We start from the raw sequence: 21,129 nt of genomic DNA, 5'->3' as shown, positions 1-21,129 counted from the left end.
CTCGCTGAACGTAAAGGAGGATAGCACTATTGAAAGATAGAGAGGTTGAGTAGTGAAGTTAGGAAACATGTCAATGAAACAATACTAATTTAGTATTTATTTATACATAGAACGATGCAATACTTTGTATAATCAATGTGCAAATTCAAAGCATACAATTTGAATAAGGTACATCACCGAAGTGTAACATGCCGATCGTAATGAAATTTATGAATGCTGTAATTCTTCTAAAAACATATGCCGCTTTTTTTTTCATCTAACTATACATCAAATTATCTTTTATATCAACAAGAATTGTCTGTTTCAATAATAGTTTTGTACATGGTTTTCTTCGGAATTGTTATTCCACGGTTGTAAAAATTTATCAATATAAACCAGAGTTCAGTACTAACAATACTGATATTTGGGAATGTCCCATTAAACGATTTTATTTAGCTACGATCCTCTGTTTGTTTGTTTGTTTGATTCAAATCTGGAAACTCAATTTTAAACCACTTCCAACCATCCAATTCCCTCGAAACTTTGCAGAGGTGCGTAGTTTGGTTGACAATACAAAATTATGAAAAAACTCCGAGTGAGTGAAAAAATTACCTAGTCACCAAGAAATAATAACCCATAACAATAAATCAACCATTCTTCAAGCAAACTGTTAAACTACATACAGCAATAAGAGTAATGTAAATCCACAAACACTAAAAACTAGAAAAAGTATATTAAAAAATTTATAATAAACGATTTTATGAAAAATGCATTAAAAACTAAAAAATAATTATTTTCTTATACTACAATTTCGATGGTGTATTTTCACATAAAATCGTGGAGCAGGATATCTCGCAACAAATTCATTTCGACACTTGAGGCTATACTAAATTGATTCATATTCTGTTATGAAATATCCTGAACCACGTTTTTATTTAAAGTTGAAAAACACCATCGAAATTGTAGCACAACACTAGAAGTATTTTTTAGTTGTTAGTGCCTTTTTGACGAAATCGTTTAACAGAACATTTTTTTATATATTTTTTGTTTCTACTCAAGTTATAGTCATTACAATAAATCAATCCAATACCTGCAATCAACTACCTGTAAAAGAAAATTTGCAGTTTAGCGATATTTTTGTAAAAGGACTTAGTGCCGTGTTTCGACCCCAAATGCCCCACTGTGCGCCGCCGAACAGCCCAAATCCTCGCTGGTCGGGACCGGCGCGGCGTTGAGCTCGTATCGCGAGCAGAGCCCTAATTCTCAGTGTTCGTTTCTCGCTTCTTTTTAGCTGATAGGGAGAGCGAGATGGAACGCTTTGCCTGCGCGACGATCGCGCACGGAGAGGACGGAGTGTCAGGCGTCCGAAAGACGGAGCGAGACAAACATCTCGTCGTCTATCTCGCACCACCCTCGCTCGCTTTCAGTGCCTCTTGCTCGCTCTCGTTCCATAAGACAATACTGTAGTATCTTTTATTTGACTTTATCCAGATATTATCTTTGCCCATCTCTGTTCTCCAACTGCTTCGCCGTGATTCATTCAAGCCTCCTTGATGGAAAAATATTGATAGGGGAAATGCGGCAACAGCGCGATTCGACTCTCGATACGTCTCGGCAACTATGTCTTTCCTACATTTATCGGCTAGATTGGACTTCCACCGGTTTTGATGGTACAAGGCACGAATATACCATCAACGCCGGTGACGGAGAAACCTTGAAGCTTCATTCTGTCATTTTTCGGGCTGTCCTGAGTACACGATTCATAAATTCATTATTATTTCAACGTACGGTGCTTATTAGCGTTCAAACGGACCAGACCACCCTGCACGAAAGTCTACTGAAGGCAACTAAACCCGCAAAAACGTCCACCGTGCCGATTCCAGGACGAAAGTTGTAATTTACGGTTTGCTTACTACATCGCGTATACGCAGGCCCGGCGGAACCATGCGCCGCACAAGGGCGCCAGCCGAATGGGACGCTAAAAAAACTAGATCGTACGCTTAATAATAAAGGAATCTAACACCTCACATAAACTAAATATAAATGTAATTCTTTTAAACATATTAAATAGAAAACAAGTGCAAAAAATTGGGGACAACAAAAATTTTTTTGCACAAGGGCGCCGGCTAACCTCGCGTCGGCCCTGCCTACACGTCACGCTGGTGCTACATGGCTGCAGTGCACCATTAGCGCCACCAACGGAGAAGCCTTGAAGCTTCATTCGGACAGTTTTCGAGTCATAAATTCATTATTATTTCAAAGTGGGGTGCTTAGTAGCGTTCAAACGCACCAGACCACCCTGCACAGATGTCTACTGAAGGCAACTGTACCCGCAAAAACTTCCTTCGGGCCGATTCCAGGACGAAAGTTGTAATTTACGATTTGCTTACTACACGCGTATACGTGCACGCTTTTCCTAGCTTGTGTGAGCGTACTCACACATTCAAAGGCCCGCGGAGACGGCCCCCTTAATGCTTCTCCGTCTCTTTTACATGGAATCCACCGGAAGGACATCGAGGACGAGTCCCTGGAGGAGAGGGTCGACCGCGACCAAGGATTCGACGAGGAGGAGGGAACGTCGCCGAAGCAGTGGAGACGTCGTCGGACGTCCTTCTGGAGGAGACTGCCTGCAAACGAGGCAGCGCTGGAGTCTGCACGTGGTTCCGGAGGCTGCACGAAGGAGGATGCAGTGTCGGAGCGTTGGAGTCGACGTGGGACGTTCCAAAGTGGAGTTCCAGGGACGTCGCAGGACAAGGACCAGGGGCGTTTCGTCGAGAGAGAATTAGAAGCTCTGCTCTGCTTTCTGTCACTTCGAGGAGCCGACCACATAATTATCACGCGCATCCAGCCTGCGCATTTCCAAAATCGGATTTTCTGTCCTCGAAGTGATAGAAAATATAACCTAATTGCTATACTGGATTTCCTAAAGATGTTGTTGCTGCGTAACAATAATGTTTTAGAAGGATGCTAAAAAGTTCACAAATGTTTCGTAAAAGAACGAAATAGCCACTAAACATTTGTTGTCATATAGCTTATAGTTAGGTTATATTTTCTGTCACTTCGAGGAGCCGACCACATAATAATCACGCGCATCCAGTCAGCACATTTTCACTAGTCCAATTCAACATCCAACAAATTTTATATATAATGTTTGTTCATAACTGCATTCTGCATAGGACGTGTAATAAGTGCATTTCATGTTCTGCTTCGGTGCTTTGCTAATAAAAAAATGTCTAAACTAACAAACTTCATTTTCTGGGGACATCTCCTCATCTATTTTTAGTTTCTCTTATAACTCCCTACTGCCAACGAAACACATTATAGCATAAGCGCATTTCAAGTAATTAAAATGTTGCAATTAATTTTGTACGGTTGCTATACCAGCAGATCTTCCGTTTAAATATTTACAAGTACAACGCAACAGCTGAGAATTTATTTCCACATTCAGAATAGAATATGGAAATAGCAAACAGCTCCCTCTCGCGTTCACCAGGCAGCCGCCGATCTATCGGTATTACCATTTCTGTGTAGAAAAAATCTGCTGTAATACCGACCTGCCAAATCGGCCAGGTCACGTGACGTGTCTACCCCCTTAAGAAAGTTCAACTTTCTTCCGTTGGTGGTTTCAATCTTTTTCTTTACCCAGGACTATATTTGTTGCATAAATGAAGCAAAGAAACACCCGTGGTTTGTTCCGGAACCACAGAAATGGCCTATCGGCACTCTTCGTCCACTTTCCTAACGGAATAAGTGGCCCAAAACCCACCACGCGGAGGTAGCTGTACGTCGGGCTCCTTGTTTTTGTGTTGTTTTTTTTGTTTCTTTAAATAATTTTATTGTTTTTTTTGTGATGTATCTTCATATTTCTATTTTCCAGAACGAAACTGCGCTTGTTATACCTGTTATTGATGTGCAAACTTTACAGCGAGAACTGATTCTGCGTTTCAAAATTTGGCATCGATTGACCGTACAACAATGTACACCGAATGAAATCACCCCTTGCATCGCTGCCGCACACTTGACAGGATGCTTCGGTCACGATTTTCACCATGCGTTCGACTACAAGGGTGTGACAGGCATACTTAAGAAATTCCCAGTCTAGAAACAAGCTGTTACTCGACAATTTATCTGATAGGTCCTGATTAGTTACTGCGCGAAGTTCGTCTAGATGCGTTACGCAAAATTTTGCAAGCCCGAGAATTAGATGAAAGTGGTGAACAAGTATTACCTCGTGCACTTCCAGAAATAAACTTCTCCGCAGACGACTATTATAAAATAATCGATTGGTCTTCTGTTCGAATCAAGTCACCTCCAATTCTCAACACAATAACTATTTAATCAGGAGCTATAACAGAAATTGTCGAGCAACAGCTTGTTTCTAGCCTGGAAATTTCTTAAGTCTCTCTGCCACACTCTTGCAGTCAAACACATGGTGAAACTCGTGACTGAAGCATTCTGTCAAGTGTGCAGCAGCGATGCAAGGGATGGTTTCATTCGGTGTACATTGTTGTACGGTCAACCGATGCCAAATTTTGAAACGCAGAATCAGTTCTCGTTGTAAAGTTTGCACATCAATAACAGGTATAACAAGCGCAGTTTCGTTCTGGCAAATAGAAATATGAAGATACATCACAAAAAAAAAAACAATAAAATTATTTAAAGAAACAAAAAAAATTAAAATACAAAAAACAACACAAAAACAAGGAGCCCAACGTACAGCTACCTCCGCGTGGTGGGTTTTGGGCCACTTATTCCGTTAGGAAAGTGGAGGAAGGGTGCCGATAGGCCATTTCTGTGGTTCCGAAACAAACCACGGGTGTTTCTTTGCTTCATTTATGCAACAAATATAGTCCTGGGTAAAGAAAAAGATAGAAACCACCAACGGAAGAAAGTTGAACTTTCTTAAGTTTTTTACTAAAATTTGGAAAGTTAAGGCCTCTGGTGCACACAGAAGAAATTATCCGATCGAGCTGAATTTTTTTACACGTTTTATTGAGCCACGTAGGCAACTTTTCTGCACTATTAGAATTTGATCATCGAAAAAAAGTTTTTTTCACTCCACCCTATTACACGTGTCAATAATTTTAAATTCGTCTGCCAGTGGCCCACACTTCCCGTTAAGGGCACTCCCCGGTCAAAATGTCAAAAAAATTTGTTGCATCTTTCCATCCCGCAACATCTCAAGAATGACCAGGTTAAATTTTAAAATGAAATTCCTAAGGGATCAGATTTTACAGGCAGTTCAGGGGGATTAACCGTGTGACGGCCTTAAAAATAGGAGCATTTTGAAGATGGATTGTGACGCAGGTATAATAGAAATGTAATTTTGGTTTTAATTAATAATACATTTATTGACCGAAAAAAAGATTCAATTTTTGTTTTAATCAAGAAAAAGTACGGTAAAAGGGCGCTCACGGGCAAGTCCCCGTCACTAAACGAACGCGCTCGGCGTCAAACTTTATGTACGCTTTTCACGAAACAACACAAATGCATTTCTGGATAGAATCTAAAAATTTAAACGTGCCCTTAATTTTGATTTGCAACAAATCGGAACCCAGAAAAATACAACTATCGACTGTAAACAAGTATGTAAATCTGACGGTAAGAAAGAGCGTGTATGGCGGCCTTTAGAGTGCCTAAGGCCGTTGCCAAATGGATCACTTTTTTAACTCGATGTCTGGGATTCTGTTCAAAATCGGATATTACGTTGTTCACGTGAAATTAAGGTGAGTTTTTGTTTCAGGTGCTTGAGTCTTGAAACTTTCACCTCGCAGTGACCAACCGTCTTTTCCGCAAATCTGCGTTGCTTTGATAGCTTCATTAAATCTTTATTAAGTGTTTCTTCATTAGGTTTGATCCAATTGTATATGAATCTGACCTGTATGAAAATTTCAGTCTTTTTGTCTTTCAGTTGCACCACTTTAAACATTTATTGCCTAAATCCTATTACTTTATAAGTTCTCAATATTTTACATATTACCAAGTATCTTATTATTAAGGCTTTTGTACAAATAACATTCTGAATTAACTTGGATTTCACCACTAAACATCTGTATAAAATAAGAATGCGTTGCACTCAATACTATAATAATTCAATTCTTTAATGGTAAGGTTTTAAAAAGTAGAAAAATCACCTGTTACTAGCTGCGATTAATAAAATAAATATAATGCAAACATTTCAGTTTATACGTATTTAGTCTCGGCCAGCAATCATACTCGACCATTGCGACACGCGTATATCGATGAACGCATTAATCTGCCGAAACAGATATTGATGTAAATGTAGAAGAAGAGGAAACTCTGATGAACATTAACGCGTAATTAATTTTTCAATGTATATTTTTCTGTTCATATTTTTAATAAAATTTAAAAAAAAAAATTCTTCTAAATCTCAGTTATTCTACTTAACATGAATTGAAAGGGTGCAAATTTTTACAATGAAAGTCCAAACCGTTTGGACGTAATTACCATGCCCAGTTATTGTCCTTACGTCGACGTCGTTCCACTGTGCGGCGGCGCGAGCCCGCTAATATTGGAAAAATCACAGGTCAGGTCTAGGCGTCGTCGCGTGCGGCGCACAGTGGGCTGGAAACACGTTTTTTTTTGATGGGCAAACGTTTCAACTGTCCGGGGAATATCACACCTCGTTTAGCGTCCAAATACACTGTGTGGACTGTATCGCGGAAGTAATTGTTAATAATTACATACCTAATATAGTGTGTCGTTGGTTGTCGTGGCGGTGTTACTTGCGACTCCAAGCCCTGCCTTTGAAAAATTCATTATATTTGTTTGGAGTTCCATTGCATCATTGTTCCAACGTAAATATAACGTCTAATTTTGCAGAAGTACAGTTACAAGCCCTACTTGACCACACCGTGTCGAACGCTTGTTAAATGTACAAAAAGACGTTATTTCTATGAGAAAACAGTAAAAGTAATGTTAGTTACTTTAATTTATCCAGTAACACGCTTCCTGAATGAAATTAAGACCAACAAAATCTTATAGAAGGTATTGGTGAACTAATGCCACGTGTTGGTGGGCTTTTGCCCTACCGTGCGCCAATCCATTTCATTTCTTTATACATATTAGTATGTACAAACTGTTCCAGTCAACATGATTTTTAACAGGTATAAGTATAGTCAAGGGCGGATGGGTCAATGCTGTTTTACCTTCGAGGGTTTTACGGTGGGGACTTACGCTGTATCTGACTTCGAAAGGGGGAGCGTAAGCTAAAACAGTCCTTGCGGTGCAGGCGATTTACAGCTGGAAATTTGGTATTTTTGAAGCGAAATTTCTTCATTTCTTTGCCACTAGGCAATCATTTGTTCTCGAAGCGTTCGTCGGGAAACATTTGTCTACCAGATATGTCGATACCTAAGGGGCAATCGACACCGTGCCGTTTTTCAGAGATTTCGACTTTCGTCGCGATCGTGCCTCCGTTCTCAGGTAAAACGACTTTATGATTTCGGGCATACTCTCGGGTTTTCCCCCCAAGGTCCTGGGTGAGTCGGGCTATAGCCAAACTACACATCTGGCAACCAGACTCCCACAGGTAAGTATTTTTCGCGCGTGGATACGGTTAGTTTTTTGTTTCCGGTGATTTTTCGCGACCGTTTGTTTCTGCGCGTTTACGGCGTCGCTTGGTCCTGATGTAATCTGCTCGCTAAGGCCCGGTGCAGAAGAGCGGCCTGCGTCATTTTGCAGTCGCAATACTGCCCCAAAATATACATATATTGTATACAGGGTGCCCCAAAAATGTCGGAGTTCCTTGAAAGGGGTGACTCAGGGGGTGATTTGAAACAACCTTTTCCTTAGCGAAAATATTGTCCGAAGCTTCGTTAACGAGATATTAACAAAAACCCCCGACCAATCAGAGCGCGCGCCTTCCGCCCGAGCTCACGCGGTAGCGTTGGCTATGCGGTAGGCGGCTGCGCTTGTACTACGAACGTACGAACAAGCAAGTCGGTATGCATCGAAGGAAACCGCGTTACACAGTTTTTATTTTAAGCAGAATCTTAAATAATAATTGTTTGAAGTGAGAGGACAAGAAATACGCAAACTTCGTTTTCAAATATGGCATAAAAGAAAAGGTAATGTAACAAAAAATGTATGACAAGTGATCGTAATTCGTTATTGAGGTAAAAATCTTTGAGTATGAATAAATTCTTTCAGACTGGATTTACATAATCAGTATAAAGCAACCGAATTTCTATCGCAGTGATATTCGTAATCTACCAGAAAAATGGCAAAAGATAATTAACAATAATGGAAATTACTTCGATGATTGAGTTATTTTCATATTTTTTAAATCAACCTGTTATTGAACCCTAAAATCGAACAAAATTTATTTCTACACCTAATAATCACCAATAAATTAAATAAAACTCACCCTTCCGGACATTCCTTTCCTTCCTTTTCGGAAACCTGTGTCACTGGGTCACTGTACCGATCCTGGTCATCGGTGGACGAAAAGATTTATGGTAGGGTTGCGACACCACCCGAAGGTAAGGATCGCAACGTCAAGTGCGTCCGGGTTAATGTACCGATTATTCACTTCACTGCACGGCTACTAACACTGATCACTTAATTTATTTTTCATGGAACATGTTGTTCCTACGTTATAAAAATTGGTGGCCCCGAAAGGGGCCGATTACTGTTAATTGAGCAGTTGCTCTATGTGGCCACCCTCAGCGTCTATGCACGCCTCAGCGCGTACAATCACCTGCCTTTGGACGGCCTGCAATGTGTGTGGCGTAATGTTTGCTACTGCAGCGTGAATTCGTACGACTATGTCTTCCAGTGTATCCACTGGCTGACGGTACACCTCATCCTGAAATGATTGTTGTACAACAAATACAAAACGTAAGTAAAAAAAGAATACTTATAAGAAAAAGTTACAGCAATAATGAAATTACCTTCAGGTAGCCCCAGAAGAAAAAATCCAGCGGGGTCATATCCGGTGACCGTGGGGGCCACGCAACAGGACCGCCGCGGCCGATCCACCTGCCCTGGAAGGTTTGATTTAGGTAGTCGCGGGTCCGAGGCGATGTGGCTCGCGGACAGGGTTGGGAGCGGTGTCCCCAACGGAGCGTCCCTGAGGATCGGGGAAGCCTGCATCAGGGTCGGCCGATCGATGAAGTATCTCGGTCTGACCCTGGACACCTACTGGCGATTCACGCGCCACTTCAAGACCCTCGCCCCCAGGTTGGAGAAGCAGGTATTCGCCTTTCGTCGAATCACGCCCAACCTGGGTGGTCCACACGAGGGTGTTTGACGGTTATACGTGACGGTCGTTCGGTCCATGGCGCTGTACGGCGCGCCTGTCTGGGCCGGCGACCTGGAGGACTGCCGCGTTGGGCGCGAACTTTTGGCAAGAGTTCATCGCCTGGCGGTCCTCCGATCCGTGCGAGCTTATCGCACGGTGTCACACGTCGAACTGTCCGCCTTGGCCGGGTCCCCTCCTTTCCATCTGCTCGCGGAGATGGAGGCGGAAGTATATTCCGCCGTCCGAGGTCTCCGCGAAGCTGGGGGCCCACTGGCAAGAAGTGGCGAGGGGCCAGGCCCGGCAGCGCATGGAAGCCAAATGGCTCGAATGGTTGGCCCTCCCAGAACATCGGGAGGGTCGCGTTGTCGGGGCGCTCCTGCCCATCATGAACGAATGGGTGGGGCGCGGGTATGGCAGGCTTACCTTCCGCCTGACGCAGATCATCACAGGTGTCGGCTGTTTCGGCACCTATCTGCGTCGCATCGGGCGGGAGGAGACGTCGCGGTGCTTCAGCTGCGACTCGGGCGACGAGGATACGGCGGATCACACCCTGGCCAGATGCCGGGAGTGGATCGACGATCGCCGTGTCCTCCTCGAGTTGCAGCTGGGCCCGGATCTCTCGCTGCCGACGGTCGTGCGTCGCATGGCGAGGGACCGGGCGTGTTGGGTGGCCGTCTCCGTGTATGCGGAGGCGGTCATGGGAGAGAAGGAGGAGGCGGAACGCGAGCGGGAGATGACGGGTCACCCGTCCCGTCTCGCGGCCCCCAGACGCCGAGGTCGGCGAAGATGACCTGGAGCCGGGGGAGGTCGGGTGGTGACGTAGTTCAGCGCGTCACCCCGCTCCCCGACGGCGAATCACCGGGTCTGGGGGGCCCCCCTCTTCGGGGCCACCTTGGGAGGTGGTGGCAGTGCCACGGGGTTGCCGTCGGCGTCGCGTCGTGGCAGGTCGCGACGTGCGGCGGCGGCGTAAAGATCTGGGGGTCCTCGTTTCTGAGGGCCCCCTCGGGGGGTAGCCGAACATCCGCTACCCCCCCGGGAGCCGCGCTATAAGCGCTCTTTTTCAACGCGCTCCCGTCGTAGGCGATCGAACAGACAGGGTGAGTTCGGCGGTCAACGGGACCGTCATTGCACTCTGCCCCTGCCCCGGGGTGTCCGCTTGCGGCTCTCCCGGGTGCGGCGGCGGAAGAACGGTCCCTTGGATCATTTGACCAGGTGCCGTCTCCCCGCCCGGCCACTGTCCGGGTTACTGTTCGATCGCGGGGGTCGCGGGGTGAGGGTGCCGGGGGGCACACTCACCCCTCCGCAACACCATGCGACCCCCAGAAGTGGCGACGCGGACGAGTGGTCCGTCGCGCGTCGCCGGAGTTTCGGGAAGGCCCCGCCGTCATCGCGCGGGGTTGTTGAGCGCGGAGTTCGCCTTTGCGCTGAGGGGGGGGGCAAGCGGATGTATCGCTAGTTTGCTCCCGCGTAAAGTCCCTCCCCTCGTGCGCGCGACTCCGCGCCCGAGGAAGACCACCGTGGAGTTTTCGTGGGTGCAAGCCCCACATAACCCCGTCCCTCCCCCGGGGGCCGGGGTATCCGTTAGGGATTTCTCCACGTCAAAAAAAAAAAAAAAAAAAAAAAGGTAGTCGCGGGTCCCCAGGGAAGTCCCCGAGTCTTCGGGGAATCGGTGCGGAGTATACATCAACATCATGCGCGTGAGGGGGGGGGGGGCAAGCGGACGAATCGCTAGTTTGCTCCCGCGTAAAGTCCCTCCCCTCGTGCGCGCGACTCCGCGCCCGAGGAAGACCACCGTGGAGTTTTAGTGGGTGCAAGCCCCACATAACCCCGTCCCTCCCCCGGGGGCCGGGGTATCCGTTAGGGATTTCTCCACGAAAAAAAAAAAAAAAAAAAAGGTAGTCGCGGGTTGCGCAGGCTAGGCGGGCTCGCCGGGTGGCCGCAAAGGCGGTCAAGGAAGCCAACGTTTCTGCGGTGCCTGCCACCAATGCGCCGCGTGTTCCAGCTACGGCTGTGGTGTCTGGGTCTCGTGCGGCTTCAGTGGGGAATTGGACCAGTGTCGTCGGTCGTGGGGCCAAACAGTCGGCTAGCGTGCCTTCTAAGGGGATTGCCGGTGTACCCGCTGGCTCGGGGATAGGCGGGACTGGTACATCTGCGAGGCCGTCCTCTGGTAAGCCGGGTGCTGCCGGGGCTCCGTTGCGCATGCCGCGTCCCCCCAAGACGGCGGCGGTCTCAATCACTGCGCCTGCCGGGGGCGAAGAATTATTCTCGGCCAAGGTGGCTAGCGCGATGGCGGCTATTAGAGTTGCTGACTTGGGGATTGCCGCTATGCGGCCGAAACGCGCGGTCACTGGGGGCCTGGTGCTAGAAATCCCGGGTGCCCAAGGCATGGCAAAAGCTGCAGCTCTCAAAGCTAAGATTGACGAGCACCTTGCCGGCACCGGGATCAAGGTACAGTGCCCCAGAAACTTGCCGAATTCAGGATCTGTGGCCTTACCGAGCTGGCCACTGAAGCAGCGATACGTGACGCGATTGCTGCTCAGGGGGGATGTCTACCGGATGATGTGTCCACTGGGGTGAAACGCCGGGACGCCGGCGGTCTTTTTTCTTTGTGGGTCCGTGCACCTGCCTCTGCGGCGGCCAAATTGGTCAAATTGGCCAGGGTCGTCGTGGGGGCGCTCGTGGCCCGGGTTCTGCCGCTGGAGCAGAGGAGGTTGCAATGTTTCAGGTGCCTGGAATTCGGTCATGTCCAGGCCAAATGCAATAGCCCGACCGACAGGCGCCTCCTCTGTTACCGGTGCGGCGTTGAGGGCCACAGAGCGCGCCAGTGCACGGCCACTCCATGCTGTCCGTTGTGTATGGCGGCTGGTTTACCAGTCGAACACAGGATGGGGGGTCCGGCATGCCGGCCTCCCGCTAGGGTAACACCTAGGGCTGGGGTTGGGAGGGTCCCTGGGAGGGGGGTTAAGACCTCTGGGGTCGGTTTACCGGCCCTGTCCCCTGCGGCGGCGTCCGGTATGGCGCCGTCCGCTTGTATTGCGATGGCCTCGTCGGCCTCTTCCCCTGCAGCGGCGTCCGGGATGGCGCCGTCTGCTTGTACTGTATTGCTTCCCTTAGCTTCTGTCCCTGTACCCGAGGCTATGGAGACCACGGCCCTGGTCGCAACTTCTGCGGCCAGGACTGGCCCGGGTAAAAGAAAAGAGCGCGGTGAGCCGAGGGGGGGGGTTACCGACGGCATTGTGCCGTCGACGTCTGGGGGGGGGGGGGTATTAAGGCCCAGAAGAGCCAAAAGAAGGCCAGGGGTGGGAGCGACCCAGGGCTCGTCTCCGGGGATACCCCGGTTGGCAGGGAGTTCTTCCTCAAATTAAAGAGAGTGAAGACTCCTGCGGACGACAAGGGAGGCGCAACAAATGATGCCGTCGACATTCGGCTCTTAGCCGAAGCAGTCGCTGCTTCATACGGGGGTGGGCCCATCCCCCCCTTGAGAAGGTAACCGGGACCCCCCCCCCCTTGTCCAGGGGGATGTAGCCCGGCCCGAGCAGGGTCCGGAGGAGGCCGTTACTGAGCCGTGATGCCCAGAGGTCCTCCGATCCTGCTCGCCAACCTCAACCATTCCATGCGGGCGCACGCCCTGCTTGAGCAGGCCCGCGTGGAATTGGGGGTCGGGCTGGTCATCGCCATCGAGCCGTATCCGCTACCGGATCGGTGTTACCGGTCTACTAATCCGGATCGGCAGGTGGCGATGACGTGGGGGGTGGATAGAGGTGCCCCGCCGTGCTGCAAAAAGCCGCTTTGCCTGTGTAGGCCGGACAATTAATGTCCGTTGTCGGGAGCGATTAGTCGCTCCCTGGTAGGCGATCGGGCGCGTGTGTTTAAGGGAGGCGTTTCAGCCCTTCACCGGAGTTTTTACTCCTTTGGGAAGACCCCGCCGCAATTAAGCGGCGGGGCTGCTTGGCGCGAAGCTAATATGCGCCGGAGGGGGGGGGGGGAGCGGAAGTTATCGCTAGTTTGCCCCCGCATAAGTCCCTCCCCTCAGGCGCGGCTTCGCGCCAGAGGATGACCACCGTGGAGTTTTAGTGGGTGCAAGCCCCACATAACCCCGTCCCTCCCCCGGGGAGCGGGGCATCCGTTAGGGATTTCTCCACGTCAAAAAAAAAAAAAAAAAAAAAAAGTTAGTCGCGGGCAATTGTGGCGTAGTGAGGTCCAGCCCCGTCTTGCTGATAGAACATTGTTCGGTTTTTGGACACAGGGAGAAAGAATGAGTAACTCCCGGTTCATACTAACTAATCTATATTCCTAAAAACTACACGTGCCCACTGGCTCGAGACACATCGCCGAACCCCCGTCGCGTCGCGTCGTACGCCTCGCCGCGGGGCCGCCCAGTGCCGTAGCACCTTAGCGTGGGCCCCAACACCTTCCCCTCTAGGAAGTTACGCATCCGCATAGGAGCTCGCATCAGGGTTTAATATCAAACGGCGCGGTGGTCGTCGCTCGCGGTTTGATCGCCTCGTTGGCGTCCTAGAAATTGCTTCGTGCGCACCAACATTCGTGTTGTCCGCAGTCGGCTGACTCGTACCCTGTTGTGCGGGATCCATATCCCGTGGCAGTGGAGCCTCTTCCCGTGATGCCGGATTCTCTTCGCGTGACGGTAGATTCTCTTCCCTGCTTTGAGGCCGGCCAACCAGTGAGGGGCAGGGAGAGTAGTCGAGTTGATCGTACTCTATGTTCGGTGCTGAGCATTTCGTCCTCGACTCCCGTTCCTCCCTTCCAGACATGATTCACATGGCGTGATATTGTGCGTCCATCTCTTAATCCATCTCTTAATTGAATTTCGTACTGGTTTTTAGCTGCTCTTTTAGTGATGCAGCCTAACTCTCGCTGACCGTCCTTTACTTGGACAACGACGTTGTCACCTATCTTCAACTGTCGATCACGGGCACCGTGATGTCGATCGAATTGTTTTTTTTATTCGGTTAGAGTCTTTCCCTTCTGCTAGGGAGTCTTGCTTCGAAGGTAGTGTTACGTGCCTAACGAATGGCCAGATCAGGGAAAGTTTTAGTAAGTAAACCCAGATGTAGTCCCGAATGTTGGCCGTGCATTTTGGCAAACAACTAAGGCGGAGACCTCCCTTGAGCTCGACACGCTCATCTGGCGAGGGACTAGGCAGTAACCCTTGGGCACAAGAGCAGTCCTCGAAATCGTGAAGCCCAAGGATTTTCAAGGTCTACGCTGTAATGTCTTTCCGCCGATGCCAATGTCTGGACTTCGTCAGCAATGCACCTTGGATTGTGTATATTTGGGCTTTCCCTCCATCTTGGCCATTCGAGGGTAGAGGGTGAAAACCTCTCTACCCAGCATTTTAAAAGGAAGAGTTTTTCGGCGCGGAGCGTCAGTTGATAGTTTGGTTTCAAACAAGAAAGTTCACACGTATAATCTTATTATTCGTGCTACCGAAGTCCCTATCCCAGTGGTAAATGACTTAATTGTCTTGACACAAGAAGAGGGACACCATTTTATTAATAAATAATTTTATAACCAGAATTTAACTGTTGTAATTCGTAACAGAATTTTGGTGACAGCGGTGGGATAAAAAATCGGTAGTGACGGAAAATTTTGAAGTGTTGTGAACTAAGGTTAATCTGTTGATTGTGAGCAATTAAAATTAATTAGACTTCTGAGTGATAATGGAACGTACACCGATCCGGACAGGATCGCGTTCAACGGAAGTATCACCAGATCGATCGTTTCTAGAAGAACAACGGAGGCAAATGGATGAAATGCGACAATTACTGACAGAACAAATGGCGCAAATGCAGATCCAGCAACAGCAAATTTCGATGCAACAGGAGCTACTGGCCCAGCAACAACAAGAAGCACAACCAACATCTGTCGAAGATGAGGCAACATTCATTCCATCCGTTCCGCCCGTTCATAATGCAAATGTGAGTAGCACACATTACGTGACTTTGTACAAGGATGCGTTAAGCGCAGTTCCAGACTTTGACGGAAAAAACATGGACTTCGTATGTTTCGCCGAGGGTTGTGAAGAAGCTCTGGGCATGATTCCTCCACATTATGAAGAAAATTTTGTAAAATCATTGCGAAATAAGTTGAAGGGTGAGGTACGTCGGTCAATTATCGGAATGCGGTTCAGTAAGGTGAGCGAATTGGTCGAGCATTTAAGGTCTATTTACGCACCACACGAGGCGGTATATGAAGCGCTGAGAAAATTATCAAATGTCTTTCAAAAGTCTAATGAGGAAGTAATAACATTTGCTAATAGAGTTCGCGAATTAGGAAAGCGGATATTAGACGCGTTTAAACGGGAATTTGGAACAGTTTCACAAACGTTTATTACAAGCACGGACGAAAACTTGAAGAAATGTTTCCTTCGGGGATTAAAATCAGAAATTTCCGTGCGTATGCTTTCGGTAGACTTAGAATCATTAAATGGATTAATTACTAAGGCGATCGTCATTGAAAAGGAGATTGATGCAATTTCACAGATGCGTGGGTTGTCAGATGGAAAATCGGAGAAACACGTCAGTCATGGTACCGTGCATAAAGTTCAGTCTGAACAAATAAATTGTCAACTTTGTAAGAAATTCGGGCATGAAGCAACTGAATGTTGGTCCTATAAAACCTTCCGCGTAAAGGGAAATGGCAATAGCAGTTATAATGTATCTTCGCAACCGCCTGGCACACCAGATTATAAAGAAATTGTAGATGCTCTATTAAATACACAACAGCAAATGTCATCACCACGAAGTAACCGTCGGGAAGATAATAATGAAAATAATAATTACAGTTATTATAGACATATCGAAAATCGGGATAATAACCAGAATGATACAAGATTTTGTAGATACTGTAGAAAACCGGGACATAACATTGAGGACTGTAGGAAACTTGCATATAATAATAGCAAGGCGAATAATAGTTTCTGTTCGGAAAATTCACGGAATGTCTCGGGAAACTTGCGGGGCTCCACGAGGACGAGCGCCCCTCGCGGAAAGTTGTCAGCGCGTTTAGCTCATCCGATTGTCGCGGATGTCATCGAATCCGAGATAGGCGAGTAAACCTTACGCAGACCGGTTATGTACCTGTTGTCCGAATTGACGGTCCTGACTTAATTTCTCCCTCAAATTTTATGGTGGATAGCGGATCTGGTCCAAATCTGTTGAAACTACGTTCCGTGCAGCCTTCCATATCAGTAAATGTAAAGGAAATTCTTCGTCTCACTGGAATTACTCCTCAGCATGTGTTCACAAGAGGACTAGTAGCTTTAGAAATGTTAGGGCAACGTGTACTTTTCCATTTAGTAGATAACGATTTTCCTATAGCACAGGAAGGAATTATCGGATCAGATTTTCTTATGCAGCAAAAGGCTCATATAAATTACGAAAGGGAGTGTTTGGAATGCAATGGAAAATCATTTCCTTTTGAGACAAGAGAACACATTGTAATTCCAGCGAGATCACGAACACAAGCTTATGTTATAGCAGCAAATCCAGAAATCGGGCAAGGATATGTGCCGCGCTTAAGGGTGCAAGGCATTAATGGGGTGTACCTTGGTGACGCTGTGGTCACAGTAATTAACGGAAAGGCTTATCTCGATGTAATTAATACGAATGATCGAGATATTGAAATAATTGTACCCAAAGTTAAAATTCAGGAAGTCTCGTACATAAGTGAGGCAAATAAAATTTCTAAATTCAATGTAGGAGAGGAAACTGTTTCAAAATCTCTCTTGCCAATTAATCTTGAAAAGGAAAAAGATACTTCGAAATGTGCTACGAAAGGGGAAGCCTTACATAAGGAATCAAGAATTTCAACTGTGCAAATTTCTAATTCGTATCCATCTACGGGAAATGATTCTAAATTAACGGTAAAATCGAAGTCAGTGATCGCAGATGTGGGAACTCAAATCTCCGTAAAAGATAGGATGGATCAAGTTAAAAAATTTCATGAAAACCTAAATTTGGAAATTAATTCATTTTATCGCCAATTAAGAGAAGAGGATGAAGTAGATCACTTTTCTGAAACAGTTAAGATTCGGGAAACCAAAAGAGAAAGTGACAAATATCATTGTTTTCCAGTGAGTAAGTTAGGAAATGTTGAGCGTGCAGAAATGGTGGAGAGTTTATTACGGTTAAATCATTTAAATTCGGAGGAACGGGAAAGCGTAAACCAGTTAATTCGGGAGAATTCTGATTGTTTCCACATACCTGGCGAGTCTTTGGGTTTTACGACAGTGACCGAACATCGGATACCGACAATTGACAATCGACCCATAAACAGACGACAATACCGATTTCCCCCTGTGCACAAGGATGAAATTAAACGTCAAGTAAATACGTTGTTAGAAACTGGTATTATAAAACCGTCGAAATCTGCTTATAATATCCCTGTCTGCATTGTTCCGAAGAAACCGGATAGTAAGGGCAACAAACTTTGGAGGATGGTTTTAGATTTTCGGGACGTAAATGAGATAACTATAGGTGATGCCTATCCTATACCTAACATAGTGGAAATTCTTGACCAATTGGGTAGTGCTAAGTATTTTTCAATATTTGATTTGGCGTCGGGTTTCCATCAGATTCGCATGCACCCTGAGGATAGTCATAAAACCGCTTTTACAACGCCTCATGGTCATTATGAGTTTGAAAGGATGCCGTTTGGCTTAAAGAATGCACCGGCAACTTTTCAAAGGTTAATGGATAGGGTCTTAACAGGTTTGCAGGGTAATGAAATGTTTGTCTATTTAGATGACATTGTCGTATATGCGAGTTCTTTACGTGAGCATGAAATCAAGTTTCGGAAATTGATGGAAAGGTTACGACAGGCGAATTTAAAATTACAACCGGACAAATGCGAGTTTTTGCGAACAGAGGTTTGTTATTTAGGGCACATTATTAGCGCGGATGGTGTTCGACCTGACCCGGCGAAAGGAAATGCAGTAAGAAATTTTCCAATTCCAAAAAATGCAAAAAATGTAAAACAATTTCTTGGATTGGCGGGTTATTATCGTCGATTCATTCAAAATTTTTCCAACATTTCAAAGCCATTAACTAATTTGCTAAAAAAGGATGAACCATTCCGTTGGACTGAAAGACAGTGTGAAGCTTTTGAAATTTTACGCGATAAATTATGCGAAGAGCCCGTTTTGCAGTATCCCGATTTCAATCAACCTTTCGTACTGACAACCGATGCTTCGGATTTCGCAATAGGGGGTATTTTGAGTCAAGGTTCGATCGGAAAAGATAAACCAGTAGCATATGCCTCACGAGTATTAAATAGCGCAGAGTTAAATTATCCTACGATACAAAAGGAGTTGTTAGCAATGGTATATTGTGTGCAACATTTTCGGCCATATCTGTATAGTAGAAAATTTACGTTTGTAACTGACCATAAGCCACTCACCTGGCTGCATTCCGTAAAAGACCCAACTTCAAGATTAATGAGGTGGAGGTTAAAACTTGCCGAATATGAATATGACATATTATATAAGGCTGGGAAAACAAACGTGAATGCAGATGCACTATCACGGAACCCACCAAAGGAATTCGTGCCAGAGACACTATATCCAATTAAAGTGGATGTACGGGAAGATATAGTTTCTGACTCCGAGGATGAGGAAATAGAACGAAGAAATAGGAATCCAGCAACGTTAAGGACACCGCCACCGCAGACTGCACAGATGATGGGCGAAAAAGAACCGATTATTGTACAACCAAATTTGAAGACACGTAGTCAACGGAATCAGGACCCTGAAGGGTCCGTGCCTTTTACTGAAAAAGAGCTAAGGCAACGACCTTTTGAACGCCATGTGGTCGAGGCACAGGTTCATAGAGACCTTTCACCGAGTTCAGGCTCTTCGGCCGCCGAAGGGATTGTGACACCTGATTTTGAGGACATTCCTTTGGCGTTACGTCTGAAAATGCTAGGATCGACAACGAAAGGAATTGGTAATTCAACATCGGTATTGGACTTTAACAGGGATCAAATCACTTCTGTTGGCAAACCACCGTTAATATCAACTCCTGCAAATAGGCCAACTGGAAGAGCCATATATCCGGAAACGGAAAACAATATGATGTTGGAGGATATTTTTGAATTTGAAGAAGATGAATTCGATAGCAGCAGTGAAAGTGGAGCCGAGAGCGTTGATTTTGATAAACAAATCAAGGACCAAGAATTTGCAGATACAAGAGAAACAAGATCAATCCGCAATATTGTTCTAAATCAACGGGATAAGCTTTTTATGAGAAAGGACAATTCAATGTATTTTCTTACTGTCAAAGGCGACCCAATAGATGATGGAGCGCAACAATTCACAATACGAAAGGAAATACCTAGGTTGGGGAATCCACAAATTGGAGATGCTATTTTTATTAAAAAGGGAAAGAAGTACCATGTAGCGATAATTTGTAAGTTGTCGAATGAAGATAAGTTAACTAAGGAAGCATTGGCAAAGGCTTTCTCTGAGTTAAATAGACAACTGAGTATTCATCCATGTGAAACAATAGGAATTGCGAAATTTAAGGAGATTGATGGAATAACCTGGCAGGAAGTAATAATGTTATTGCGTAATTCCATCACACAGAAGCGCATCAAAATAATCGTTTGCCATGGAACGGTAGAGGAACCGGAGGATCATCGTCGGATGAACATCATTGAAGAGGCACATTGCTCTGCCGTGGGTGGACATAAGGGGATCACCAAGACCTACAATCGAATTCGGCAGAGGTTCTACTGGGAAAATCTCAGGGCTGATGTACAGACATTTGTACGTAACTGCATTAAGTGCCAATTAAAGAAGGTAACCCGCAATAAAACAAAGCAGCCGATGGTCATCACGGATACTCCGGATGCGGCTTTCGAGAAGGTGTCCATGGATATGGTGGGCCCCTTACCAAGGACGACAAACGGGAATGAATACCTGCTCACCCTGCAGGATAACTTGGCCAAGTTCTCCCTTGCTTTACCAATGAAATCAGCGACTGCGGTGAGTGTAACTAGGGCCCTCGTCAAACATTTCTTTAGTATATTCGGACCACCTAAGGCTATATTGACAGACAGAGGTACAAATTTTACGAGTTTATTGTAAAAAATTTATCCAAATATTTCCGCATTACTCGATATTTAACAACTGCTTTCCACCCGCAATCCAATGGTTCGCTTGAGCGGTCTCATGCAGTTCTTGTTGAATATATCAAGCAATATGTGGACAGTCGACATGAGTGGGACGAATTTCCTGAGTTAGCAACATTTTCGTACAATACTAGTGTACACGAGGGTACTGGTTTCACTCCGTATGAATTGGTGTTTGGAAAAATTGCGAGACAACCCTCCAGTGAACCTTATAACGAAAGTAACATGCGAACTTATGGGGATTATTTGGTTGAATTGATTCACACAATGCATGACGTACGACTTTTAGCGCGCAAAAATTTAATTAAGGCTAAGGAAAGGTCCAAATCATATTATGATCGTAGAATCAATCCACAATACTTTCAGGTAAATGACTCAGTATTTCTATTGAAGGAACCTAAGAGGGGAAAATTGTCTGAGAACTATTCAGGGCCCTACAAAATAAGCGAAGTTTTAGGAAACCATAATGTTAAAATTTTTGTTAATGGTAAACCTCGCGTAATACATGCAAATAAATTGAAATTAGCTGATGTTCCATAAGTTCTGGAAACATCTTAAGTACACGGAAATTTCTTAAGTATACAATTTCTTCTGTTCATTTAGTATACAGGGTGTCCCAAAAATGTCGGAGTTCCTTGAAAGGGGTGACTCAGGGGGTGATTTGAAACAACTTTTTCCTTAGCGAAAATATTGTCCGAAGCTTCGTTAACGAGATATTAACAAAAAACCCCGAC

The 21,129-nt window shown here is 45.9% G+C and overlaps 1 protein-coding gene and 1 long non-coding RNA gene across 2 annotated transcripts in view; one reads left to right on the top strand and one right to left on the bottom strand.

Annotated features, from left to right (window-relative positions):
• Positions 1 to 21,129, top strand: part of LOC143373918 (uncharacterized) — a 222,420-nt gene that overhangs the window by 2,192 nt on the left and 199,099 nt on the right. The window lies entirely within an intron of this gene.
• LOC143374311 (uncharacterized) lies at positions 8,475 to 8,977 on the bottom strand. Its single transcript, XR_013086641.1, has 2 exons — positions 8,895 to 8,977; positions 8,475 to 8,809 (listed from the first exon to the last, which is right to left on the bottom strand). It is a non-coding gene; the product is annotated as an uncharacterized LOC143374311 (long non-coding RNA).

Source organism: Andrena cerasifolii, chromosome 1, assembly GCF_050908995.1.
Source record: "Andrena cerasifolii isolate SP2316 chromosome 1, iyAndCera1_principal, whole genome shotgun sequence".
Taxonomy (NCBI): domain Eukaryota; kingdom Metazoa; phylum Arthropoda; class Insecta; order Hymenoptera; family Andrenidae; genus Andrena; species Andrena cerasifolii.
The sequence above is the reverse complement of the archived record's forward strand: the minus strand, read 5'-3'. Positions and strand labels throughout refer to the sequence as shown.